Genomic DNA, 12,957 nt, shown 5'->3' on the forward strand with positions numbered 1-12,957 from the left:
CTATGTTTCATATATCTTCTGATTGATCGGACGGATTAAATTACATTTTAAAAATATAATATATATCATGAAGATATTATGACTATCCGATCGAGAGAATATAAGGACACGAGAATCTTGCGACCAAGAATCTGATTTAATCGCTCACCGCTCGTATCCGAGACCGGATGCTCTGAGTCATCTTTTGTGAATTAGAGGATCATTTATGATATAATTATAATTAGATTGTCAACATAATTCGATCATAATTGATTATGATTCTTTTTTAAATTCATCTTTTCATTTAAATTATAATTTGAGATAAAATTTAACAGTCCGACTATTTATTTACTGTATGTGGCTTTCGAGCAGTCTTCGGATGATCATCTCGATCTAAATTATAATTTGGATGAGAAGATGAATATAAGGAGAGATCATAATTAATTATGATTGAATCATGATCATAATTTAATTGTAATTAATCGTAAGATAGAAATGAGAATGAATTTAATAGTTATTTTAATGTTATTGTTTGATTTATAAGTTCGGATATCGTTCATTTTTTAAAATTTTTATCAAGATATTATAATAAATTAATATATATAAACGTCTTGATGTCACACCAAATATTTAATTAATTTCATCGTGGACAAAAGTCTTGACGACTAGCTAATTTCAACGAAATTTAGTAAAGCTTAAAATATTTACGATGGCGTGTTAGGACTTTTAACTTTCCTAAATAATAAATAACTAACTATTTCATTTTAGAATAAATGATCTGATAAAACCTGCCGTTCAATGGATTGACCGAAGCAGCCACGTCAGTGATTTTTTTGACCGGGTTAATTCTCAAGAATACATTTTACAGGCCGTGTTTCGGTGAATCTGAATATTATCCCAGTAGTGCAGTTAGGATTGGAACTTTAATCTGATTAACTGTCTAGAATGTCTAACTGCAGTACCGCAGTTGTCGACACGTGGACGCACGGTGATTGTTTCACATCATGTGTGTGTGGGAAGCAGATCTATGCATGAAACGTTTAGTTGTCGCAGTACCGCAGCTGTGATCGCACTGATACGAAACTTTGAGCCGTCCCATCGCTGTCGCTGTCCGTAGCGTTGTTAAAACGACGGCACGTCCACGCTCCGCCGCTAACTCCTTCCCCCGACCTGATCTCGGCTAGGTAGAACCCGTCTAATCTAACCGCCATCCCAGATTGGATCCTCTCGGCTGCCGTCGGCGCCGTCCCGGCGTCCAGGTGGAGAAGTGCCCGTTCCTCGTGCGGTAGAAGGCCTCCAAGAGTCCAACATCCTGCAGGAGTCTCCGTTGTCATTAGCTATCAATTCAGAAGGCTAGAATTTAGGGAAGGCGGCGCTTTTCTATGGGAAATGTTCTTCTCTAAGTCCACCGAAGACGCTCGATAGATTAACCACTGATAAACTGTCATCTAGATTAATAAAATCACCGTACATCGAAGAAAATATTTGATAATATGTGATCGGAGATTTTTAAAAAAAAATATTAAATATGTGAATGGTGAAGAAAGAAGCTCTATTGTGAATGACACTTCAGTTTCACATTAGGAGTTTCAAGGTTTGTTAGTTGATTTATATTGATTTACATGTATTGAGGATGTGAACAAATACATGGGGAGAGACTCTTTTTCAAGCGTGGGTACGCAGGAGGTGCAAATCCAAGGTCCAGATGGCACTGAACCATGTTGACTTGTGTGTGGGCACGACTTGCACGCGCCGAATGTCGGACCGGTTAGGGCAAAATTCGTCCAAGAGGAACAAAATCTAATATAAACCTTTTGCTGCTGTGTAACGGATGCATTAAGTTTGAGATTAATACATAATTTAAACGTTCGAGTAATAATTAGTGAAACAGTAGACGTTCCACTGCTGGCTAGTAATGGTCAATAATCAACCATTAATGTCGTCGTTGATCTGACTCCTATATAAAGAGGTTGCGATCACATGCAGAGAACACACATGTAACAAAGCAAGCAGAAGCTCTCCACCTCATTCCCCTCCGTTATCGTGCAACTCCTGCTCGGCAAAATACCTGTGATAATGATCGGGTGCCACTTGGTTCGTCGTGACCACCAGTGCTTGGTGGGGTTCACTGTCAAACCACTGTATCTTGGAAAATAGACGACCCGAGAAAGCCTCGAAGCACAGCCTGAGGTGGGGGCGAATTTGTTTCAAGGAAACTGCGACTCTCGCAGGTCTCGATCAGCTCACCCGGTCCGCCCTCCACTCGATCGATCCGCCCTCCGCTCGATCGATCCGCCCTCCGCTCGGCCGATCCGCCCTCCGCTCGGCCGATCCGCCCTCCGCTCGGTCGATCCGCCCTCCTCTCGGTCGATCCGCCCTCCGCTCGGCCGATCCGCCCTCCGCTCGGCCGATCCGCCCTCCGCTCGGCCGATCTACCCTCCTCTTGGCTGATCTGTCCTCTGCTTGGCCGACCCACCCTCTAGGCCGATCCGCCCTATGGTTGGCCGACCTGCCCTCTTGGCCAATCTGCTTGCTCGACCACACAGACTAGCGGCTTAGTTGATCTTCTTGCTCGACAATTCTTCGGCTCGTAACAGAAACCAACCCCTACTGACAGCCAGAGATTATCCGCTTAGGTCATCTCGACTATAAGTTGAATTTAATTCAGAGTAGTTTAAATTCAGCTAATACCCTGTATATCTCTGGCAACAGATTGTTGGTATCCAACAATCTTGAAACAGATTCGATTCTGTTGAGATAGCCACAGAACGGAATGTTGAGGTGCAACATACTCAACACGTGCAGGGCCCCTCCGTCCTGATTGGAACTGTGTCAATCAACCACAGGGAAAAGCCAAATAAGTTCAGTGGACTGAACTTCAAGAGGTGGCAGCAGAAGATGCTCTTTTACCTGATCATGCTCAACCTGGCTCGGTTCTTGACTGAGGACCCTCCCAAGCGTGCTGAGGATGCTGATGCACAGACCATCAGTACAGTGGAGGCATTGACTCATTCTGAATTCCTCTACCAAATTACATCCTCAACTGCCTTGCCGACTCGCTGTACACTGTGTATAACATGAAGAGAACGGCTAAAGAGCTGTGGGAGTCCCTGGACAAGAAATATAAGATGGAGAATACAGGGGCCAAGAAGTTCATCGTGGGCCGATTATTGGACTACAAGATGGTTGACTCTAAGATGGTGATCAGCCAAGTCTAGGAGCTTCAGGTGATCTTGCACGAGATCCACTCAGAAGGGATGGTTCTGAGTGAAACATTCTAGGTGACTGCTATCATTGAGAAGCTGCCTATCGGCTGGAAGGATTTCAAGAACTACTTGAAGCACAAGCGGAAGGAGATGAATATGGAGGAACTCATTGTTCGAATTCGCATCGAAGAAGACAACAAGAGTTCAGAGAGCAAACTGTTCTCTCAGGCTACTGTGAAAGCCAACGTGGTCGAGCACGGTCAAAGCTCGAAACGGAAGAACCTTAAGTCTTCCAAGATGGGACCTAGAGGAGCCATAAGCAAGAAGAAGTTCTCTGGGAAGTGCTTCAACTGTGATAAAGTGGGTCATAATCTTCGGAGTGCAGAAAGTCGAAGAAGAAGGAAGAGGCCAACTTGAACGAGGGACCAGAAATGGACGACCTCTATGTTGTGGTCTTTGAGTTGAACTTGATCGGTTTAAACCCGCGACAATGGTGGATCAATACTGGAGCCACCAGACATGTCTGCTGTAATAGGGAGCTGCTCCACAACTTTGAAGAAGTCACTGGAGACAAGCTGTTCATAGGGAACTCGACAACCTCGGACATCATGGGCCAAGGAAAGGTGGTGTTGAAGATGACCTCGAGCAAGGACCTTACTCTGAACAATGTGTTGTATGTTCCGGAGATTCGGAAGAATCTAGTGTCCGGATCATTGCTAAGCAAGCATGACTTCCGTATTGTTTTTGAGTCGGACAAAATTGTATTGTCCAAGAATGAAGTGTTTGTAGGAAGAGGCTATATATCTGATGGGCTATTTAAGCTATGTAATGGCGATTAGGTCTAAGATAAATAAAACTGAAAGTTCTTCCACTTATATGCTTGAGTTTTCGTGTTTGTGGCATGGTAGACTAGGACATGTTAACTACTATGTGCTGCGTAGATTAATAAATATGAAGAGCATACCTACATTCCATCTTGACCCGAAACACAAGTGTGAGATTTGTGTTGAAAAGAAACTGACGCAGTCATCTTTTCAACATATTGAAAGAAATAACGAACCACTTGACCTAATCCACACTGATGTGTGCGAGCTAAACGGTACGCCAATACGTGGTGGTAATAAATACTTCACCACTTTTATAGATGATAATACAAAATATTGTTATGTGTATCTTCTCAAAAGTAAGGATGAAGCTATAGAGAAATTTGCTCTCTATAAGAATGAAGTTGAAAACCAACTTAATAGGAAAATTAAGATGGTTCGAAGTGACCGAGACGGTGAATATGTATCACCGTTTATTGAGTTGTGTGGTGAACATGGGATCCGACACGAAACAACAACTCCTTATACTCCTCAACAAAATGAAGTTGCTAAGCGAAAGAATCGAACTCTAAAGAAGATGATGAATGCTCTTCTATTGAGCTCTGGATTGCCAGAGTCCATGTGGGGGGAAGCTGTGTTAACAGCTAATTACCTTTTAAAGAAGGTGCTCCGAAAGAAAATAGATAAGAGCCCTTATGAGTTGTGGAATTGAAGACAACCGTCGTACAAATATTTACGAATGTAGGGGTGTCTTGCCAAAGTGTTGGTGCCTGATCCGAAAAGGATTAAGATAGGACCAAAGGTTGTTGATTGCATATTTATTAGATATGCACAAAATAGCACTGCATATAGATTTTGTGTGTATGAGTTACACATACCAGAGATATACAAGAATTCGATAATCAAATCGAGAAATGCCTCGTTCTTCGAGCATGTGTTTCCGTATAAGACCCGAGAGGATGCTAGCTCTTTAAAATGGGCAAATGAAACATAAGGCGAAGAAGAAGATGATGATGAGGAACTTATGGAGGTTGAGCCTAGACGGAGAAAACGAGTTCGGGTAGAAAAATCCTATGGATTGGATTTTATCACTTTCGTGTTGGAGAGTGAGCCCCGAAATTACTCAGAAACTGTAGGCTCTTCTGATGGACCTCACTGGAGAGAGACAATTGCATCTGAGATAGAATCTATCTTGCAAAATCACACTTGGGAACTTGTGGATCTTCCTCCGGGAAGTAAATCACTAGGTTGTAAGTAAATTTTCAAGAAGAAAATGAAGTCAGATGACACGATTGATAAGTATAAGGTCAGACTGGTAATCAAAGGATACCGACAATGAGAAGACCTTGATTACTTTGATACATATTCTTCAGTGTCGAGACCAATGTCTCTTCAAGAAGGACGGAGCATCCACGAACCACCTCCATATAAGATGTACGAGAGGCGTGAATTCAACTTGTGGAGGATGCAGATGGAAAGCTTCATCTTCATAAACGACTTTGATAGTGGCTTGACACTGAGAAGATCAATACAAAACTCGGAAGCAAACCAAAAGGTAATAAAGTTAGTTTCAGATTTATTACCTAACAAAATTAATTACAGGATAGGAAAAGTCAAGGATGCCCACGAGTTTTGGACATGTCTAACCAAGCTTCACAAGGAACCATTGGAGTTAGACGATCAAGTCAAAATCGAATCCGGACCTGAGTAAGATCCAACGGAAAAGCCTACTGAATTAGGGGTTACGCTCAAGGTTAGTAATATTTACCAAAATACTCCTGCTAATAGCAGTTTAAAAAATATGCATGTTAATTTGGATATTTCTGAAAATATATGTGAAAATAGTGTAGTTAACAATACTTACAAAAATACCCCTAGGATATTTTCTGATAAAATAAATCAAATTAATTCAGAAAATATAGAAAATCTGAAAATAATTAATAAACCTAAAAATTCAAATTTAAACCTAAACAAATCTGAAAATTCAGATGATAAAGATGGCAAGGTTAATACTGATATAGATAAAATTAATAAATTTCTTAATAAATTATTTAATAATCTAGAAAATATCAATCTAAAAAATCCTATCCAACCCCAAGATAATTTAATTGACAAAAAATTAAATTGTAAAGATAAGATTAATCTAATAAATTCAACCAATCATATCAACTTAAAAGGCAAAGAAAATATAAGGATAAAATCAAACACTTTGATAAAATCAAAACTAAATTTAACAACCTTAAAATTAAATGTTAAAGATAACATATTAAATAATCTAGAAAATTCAAAATTAATAATTAATGAAAAGTTAAAAGATAAACCTTTAAAGAAAGATAATTCAAACAATTTAATTAATTCAAATTTAAAAATTAATAAAAGATTAAACATTAACAATAATCCATTAAAAGAAAATTCAATTAACTTAATAAAATTAAAATTGAAAGAAAATTTAAACATTAAATACACTCTTTTAAAGAAAGACAATTTGACTAATTTAATTAATTCAAAATTAAAAATTTAAATTGAAAATTACACATTAAATCTTAACCAGAATTAAAACAAAAAAAAAAGACCAATAATTCAGGGGAGGCTTCAGAATAGCTGACACCTCCAAAATTAACATACTCGACAGGGTAACCAAAACCAATCTACCCGACAGGGTAACCAAAATCAATCTACCCAGCAGGGTAACTAAAACTATTTCAAAGGGAAAATAGTTTAACTTGACCAACGGTACTGGTGAAGTTTTGGATGATAGTACATTAGGAAAGCTCTGTCTATGCATGTATAGAAAGATATGACTTCTACCTGGTGCATTTGGCTTAGTGGAACTAACCGAAGCTACCCTTTACGGATCCTAACTAGTTAGACCAAGGTTTTGTACTAAGTTCAGTGGATAGGACTATTTGGAAAATCTCGAAGGCATGGTTACTTTAATGATGTCCAAGTGACTCATCATAACCCAGAAGTTTATCCAAAGAATGCATATTTGTTGAGCTCAAAGCTAAACCTGAATCTAACACAAAGTTAAACTAAACCCTAAAATTGAACTTAACTTCATCTCACAAAAATTATAGGATTCCCTGATTGAAAACCAAGATCGGGTGAGATGACTAAGGACTTCAAATAGAATCGAACCAAATCGAATCGAATCAAATCAAATCAAATCGAATTGAATCAAATCGAATCGAATCGAATCGAATCGAATCGAACCGAATCGAATCAAATCAAATCGAATCGAACCAAATCGAATCGAATCGAATCAAACCAAATTAAATTAAGTCTAATTAAAATTGAATTAGATGTAATTAAAATTAAGCTAAACCAAATCAAATTAAATTCAATTGAAAATTTAATTTCAAATTATTTTAAAATTATTTTAAAATCTTTTAAAAATTATTTTAAAAACCCTTTTCAAAATTATTTAAAAATCCCTTTAAAAAACTCTTTAAAAATTATTTTAAAAACTTTAAAAATTATTTTAAAAACTTTAAAAATTATTTTAAAAATTATTTTGAAAAATTCTTTTAAAAATTCTATAAAAACTATTTTAAAAATTCTTTTAAAAATACTATAAAAAGCTATTTTAAAACGGCAATTTACCAAAAGGCGCACTTGAAAATCTGAATTTACCAAAAGGCGTACACTACTTTGGTATTTACCAAAGAGCACACTTTTTTAAAAGCATTTCCTATTTTACCCTCATGATAATTTGACTTTTTCTATTGTTTTTCTTTTCTTCATTATATTTCTCTCACTTCTCTCTCTCCTCTGTCGGCAGAATATAGAATAACATTAGTCAATCTTTAATCACATTTTAATACATTTGAAGAAACCAAAATAAATAATGGACACCAGATTTGGACTCCTTGCAATTTTAGAAATCCACAGGAACTTAAATGGGTGCAATCGGAGCTTTCTAGGTCGATCAGTGGGTTTCGGTCAAAACCCACTGATGGACCTAGAGAGCTCCGATTGCACTCATTTCAGTTTCTATGGATTTCTAAAATTACAAGGAGTTCAAATATGGTGTACATTATTTATTTTGGCTTTTTATAGATGTTAACAAGCAAAATCAAAAAATCGACATAAAAGCTCACGTTGGGCCTGATATGGAATCATATCAGGCCCAACGTGGGCCTGATATCATTCCATGGGCCGTTGGGCCTGATATCATTCCATATCAGGCCCACGTTGGGCCTGATATCATTCCATATCAGGCCCACGTTGGGCCTGATTTGAGTCCATATCAGGCCCAATGTGGGTTTTTTTGTCGATTCTTTGATTTTGTTAACATCTATAAAAAAATAAATAATACACGATATTTGATTTTAGAAATCCATAGAAACCGAAATGGGTGCAATCGAGCTCTCTAGGTCCATCGTGGGTTTTGACCAAACTCACTTATCGAGAAAGCTCCGATTTCACCCATTTCATTCTATAATTTCTAAAATTACAAGGAGTGAAAATATGATGTCCATTATTATTTTGGCTTCCTAATGGTGGACTAGAGGTTTTGAAAACCCTAAATCTCTTTTTTTTTTTTTTTTGTTTAGGCATGATACGAAGAGATATCATGCCCACGCGTTGGGCTGATATCTCTTCATATCAGGCCTTGTGGGCCTGATATGGGAGATATCAGGCCTAGATACAACAAAAATAAAAAAAATAAAGAGAGATTTAGGGTTTTCAAAACCTCTGATCCACTAGGAGTGCCAAAATAATAATGGACATCATATTTTCACTTTGTAATTTTAGAATTCATATAAATGAATGTAATCGGAGCTTTCTAGGTCGATCGGTGGGTTTCGGTCAAAACCCACCGATGGACCCTGAGAGCTCGATTAGACCCATTTCGGTTTCTATGGATTTCTAAAATTGCAAGAAGTTCAAATATGGTGTCCATTATTTATTTCTTTATAGATGTTAACAAGCAAAATCAAAGAATCGATAAAGCCCACGTTGGGCCTGATATGGAATCATATCAGCCCAACGGGCCCGATATCATTCCATATCAGCCCACGCTAGGGCCCGATTTGAGTCTATATCGCCCAATGTGGGCTTTTTACCAATTTGATTTTACTTGTTAACATATATAAAAAGTCAAAATAATGAACACCATATTTGAACTCCTTGCATTTTAGAAATCCATAGAAACCGAAATGGGTGCAATCGAGTTGGGTTTGACCAAACCCACGATCATCTAAAGCCCGATTGCACCCATTTCAGCTATGAATTTCTAAAATTACAAGGAGTGAAAATATAGTGTCCATTATTATTTTTGGCACTCTAGATCAGAGGTTTTGAAAACCCTAAATCTCTCTTTCTTTCTTTTTTCCTTTTTTGTTTAGGCATGATATGAAGAGATATCATGCCCTGGTCCTGATATCTCTTCATATCAGGCCCGATATTATCCCATATCGAGCCCGATGTGGGCCTGATATGGGAGATATCGGGCCTAGATACAACAAAAAAAAAAGAAATAAAGAGAGATTTAGGGTTTTCAAAACCTCTGGTCCATCACTAGAGTGCTAAAAAATAATGGACACCATATTTCACTCATTGTAATTTTAGAAATTCATAAAATATGTGTAATCGGAGCTTTCTAGGTCGATCGGTGGGTTTCGATAAAACCCACCGATGGACCTAGAGAGCTCCGATTGACCATTTCGATTCATGGATTTCTAAAATTGCAAGGAGTTCAAATATGATGTTCATTATTTATTTTGACTTTATAGATGTTAACAAATAAAATCAATCAACGCAAAAGCCCGTTGGGCCTGATATGGAATGATATCGTGCCCACATTGGACTCATATCAGGCCCAACGTGGGCCTGATATCATTCATATCAGGCCTAACGTCGATTTGATCGGCCCAATGTTGGCTTTTTTACCGATTCTTTGATTTTACTTGTTAACATATAAAAAAAAAAAATAATGAACACCATATTTGAACTCCTTGCATTTTAGAACCATAGAAATGACGAGTTTCATCATGACCAAACCCACCGATCGATGTAAAGCTGATCGCACCCATTTCATTCTATGAATTTCTAAAATTACAAGGAGTGAAAATATAGTGTCCATTATTATTTTTGGCACTATTTGATCCGGTCAATTTTGATAAATCTCTTTTATTTCTTTTATTTTTTATTTTCTTTGTTTCCCTTCCTCTGCCGAACCCGCGTGCGCGATGCCAGTGGGCATGATATCTCTTCATATCAAGCCTAAACAAAAAAAAGGAAAAAAAGAAAGAAAGAGAGATTTAGGATTTTTCAAAACCTCTGGTCTACCACTAGGAGTGCCAAAAAATAATAATGGACACCATATTTTCACTCCTTGTAATTTTAGAAATTCATAGAAACTGAAATGAGTGCAATCGGAGCTTTCTAGATCGATCAGTGGGTTTCGATCAAAACCCACTGATGGATCTAGAGAGCTCCGATTGCACCCATTTCAGTTTATATGGATTTCTAAAATTGTAAGGAGTTCAAATATGGTGTTCATTATTTATTTTGACTTTTTATATATGTTAACAAGCAAAAATCAAAGAATCGGTAAAAAAGCCCACATTGGGCCTGATATAGACTCAAATCAGGCCCAACGTGGGCCTGATATGGAATGATATCAGGCCCACGTTGGAATGAATCAGGCCCACGTTGGGCCTGATATGATTCCATATCAGGCCCAACGTGGGCTTTTATGTCGATTCTTTGATTTTGCTTGTTAACATCTATAAAAAGCCAAAATAAATAATGGACACCATATTTGAACTCCTTGTAATTTTAGAAATCCATAGAAACTGAAATGGGTCCAATCGGAGCTCTCTAGGTCCATCAGTGGGTTTTGACCGAAACCCACTGATCGACCTAGAAAGCTCCGATTGTACACATTTCAGTTTCTATGAATTTATAAAATTACAAGGAGTGAAAATATGGTGTCCATTATTATTTTTGGCACTCCTAGTGGTGGACCAGAGGTTTTGAAAACTCTTTTTTTTTATTTTTTGTTGTATCTAGGCCTGATATCTCCCATATCAGGCCCACATTGGGCCTGATATGGGGAGATATCAGGCCCACATTGGGCCTGATATGAAGAGATATCAGGCCCAACGTGGGCATGATATCTCTTCATATCATGCCTAAACAAAAAAAAAAGGAAAAAAAAAAGAAAGAGAGATTTAGGGTTTTTCAAAACCTCTGGTCCACCAGTAGGAGTGTCAAAAATAATAATGGACATCATATTTTCACTCCTTGTAATTTTAGAAATTCATAGAAACTGAAATGGGTGCAATCGGAGCTTTCTAGATCGATCAGTGAGTTTCGGTCAAAACCCACTGATGGACCTAGAGAGCTCCGATTGCACTCATTTCAGTTTCTATGGATTTCTAAAATTGCAAGGAGTTCAAATATGGTGTCCATTATTTATTTTGACTTTTTATAGATGTTAACAAGCAAAATCAAAGAATCGGCAAAAAAAATCCACATTGGGCCTGATATGGACTCAAATCAGGCCCAACGTGGACTTTTATGCCGATTCTTTGATTTTGCTTGTTAACATCTATAAAAAACCAAAATAAATAATGTACACCATATTTGAACTCATTGTAATTTTAGAAATCCATAGAAACTGAAATGAGTGCAATCGGAGCTCTCTAGGTCCATAAGTGGGTTTTGACCGAAACCCACTGATCGACCTAGAAAGCTCCGATTGCTCCCATTTAAGTTCCTGTGGATTTCTAAAATTACAAGGAGTCCAAATCTGGTGTCCATTATTTATTTTGGCTTCTTCAAATGTATTAAAATGTGATTAAAGATTGACTAATGTTATTCCTATATTCTGCCGACAGAGGAGAGAGAGAAGTGAGAGAAATATAATGAAGAAAAGAAAAACAATAGAAAAAGTCAAATTATCATGAGGGTAAAATAGGAAATGCTTTTAAAAAAGTGCGCTCTTTGGTAAATACCAAAGTAGTGTACGCCTTTTGGTAAATTCAGATTTTCAAGTGCGCCCTTTGGTAAATTGCCGATTTTAAAAATTCTCTTAAAAAATTATTTTAAAAATTCTTTAAGAACTATATTAAATTCTTTAAAAAGTATTTTAAAAATACTATAAAAATTATTTTTAAAACATTAAAAATTATTATTTTAAAATTCTTTAAAAACTATTTTAAAAATTTCTTTTAAAAATTATTTTAAAAATTCTTTAAAAACTATTTTAAAATTTTTTAAAAAATATTTTAAAAATTTTATTAAAAATTATTTTAAAAACTTTGAAAATTATTTTAAAAATTCTTTAAAAATGATTAAAAAAAACCCTTTTAAAAACTATTTAAAAAAACCTTTTAAAAATTACTTTAAAAATCCTTTAAATAACTGTTTTAAAAATTCTATTAAAAATTATTTAAAAAATTCTTTAAAAAACTATTTTAAAAATTCTTTAAAAATTCTTTTAAAAATTCTTTTAAAAATTCTTCAAAAACTATTTTAAAAATTCTTTAGAAATTATTTTAAATTTTTTTTAAAAACTATTTTAAAAATTCTTTAAAAACTATTTTAAAAGTTCTTTAAAAAACTATTTTAAAAATTCTTTTAAAAATTATATTAAAATTTCTTTAAAAATTATTTTAAAAAATCTTTAAAAATTATTTTAAAAATTCTTTAAAAACTATTTTAAGTATTCTTTAAAAATTCTTTTAAAAATTATTTAAATCCTTTTAAAATCTTTTGAATATTATTTTAAAAATCCTTTTCAAAATTATTTAAAAATTCTTTCTAAAAAGTATTTAAAAATCCTTTTAAAATCCTATTTAAAAAATTCTTTAAAAACTATTTTAAAAATTCTTTAAGTGTTTTTAAGTTACCTTACATTTCTGTGTTTTTGATGAATGCTAAAGTTGGAGGGTTAGGTGGTTAAGTTAGTTAAACAAACAGAAACAGAACAAAAT

Source organism: Zingiber officinale, chromosome 11A (assembly GCF_018446385.1).
Source record: "Zingiber officinale cultivar Zhangliang chromosome 11A, Zo_v1.1, whole genome shotgun sequence".
Classification (NCBI taxonomy): Eukaryota; Viridiplantae; Streptophyta; class Magnoliopsida; order Zingiberales; family Zingiberaceae; genus Zingiber; species Zingiber officinale.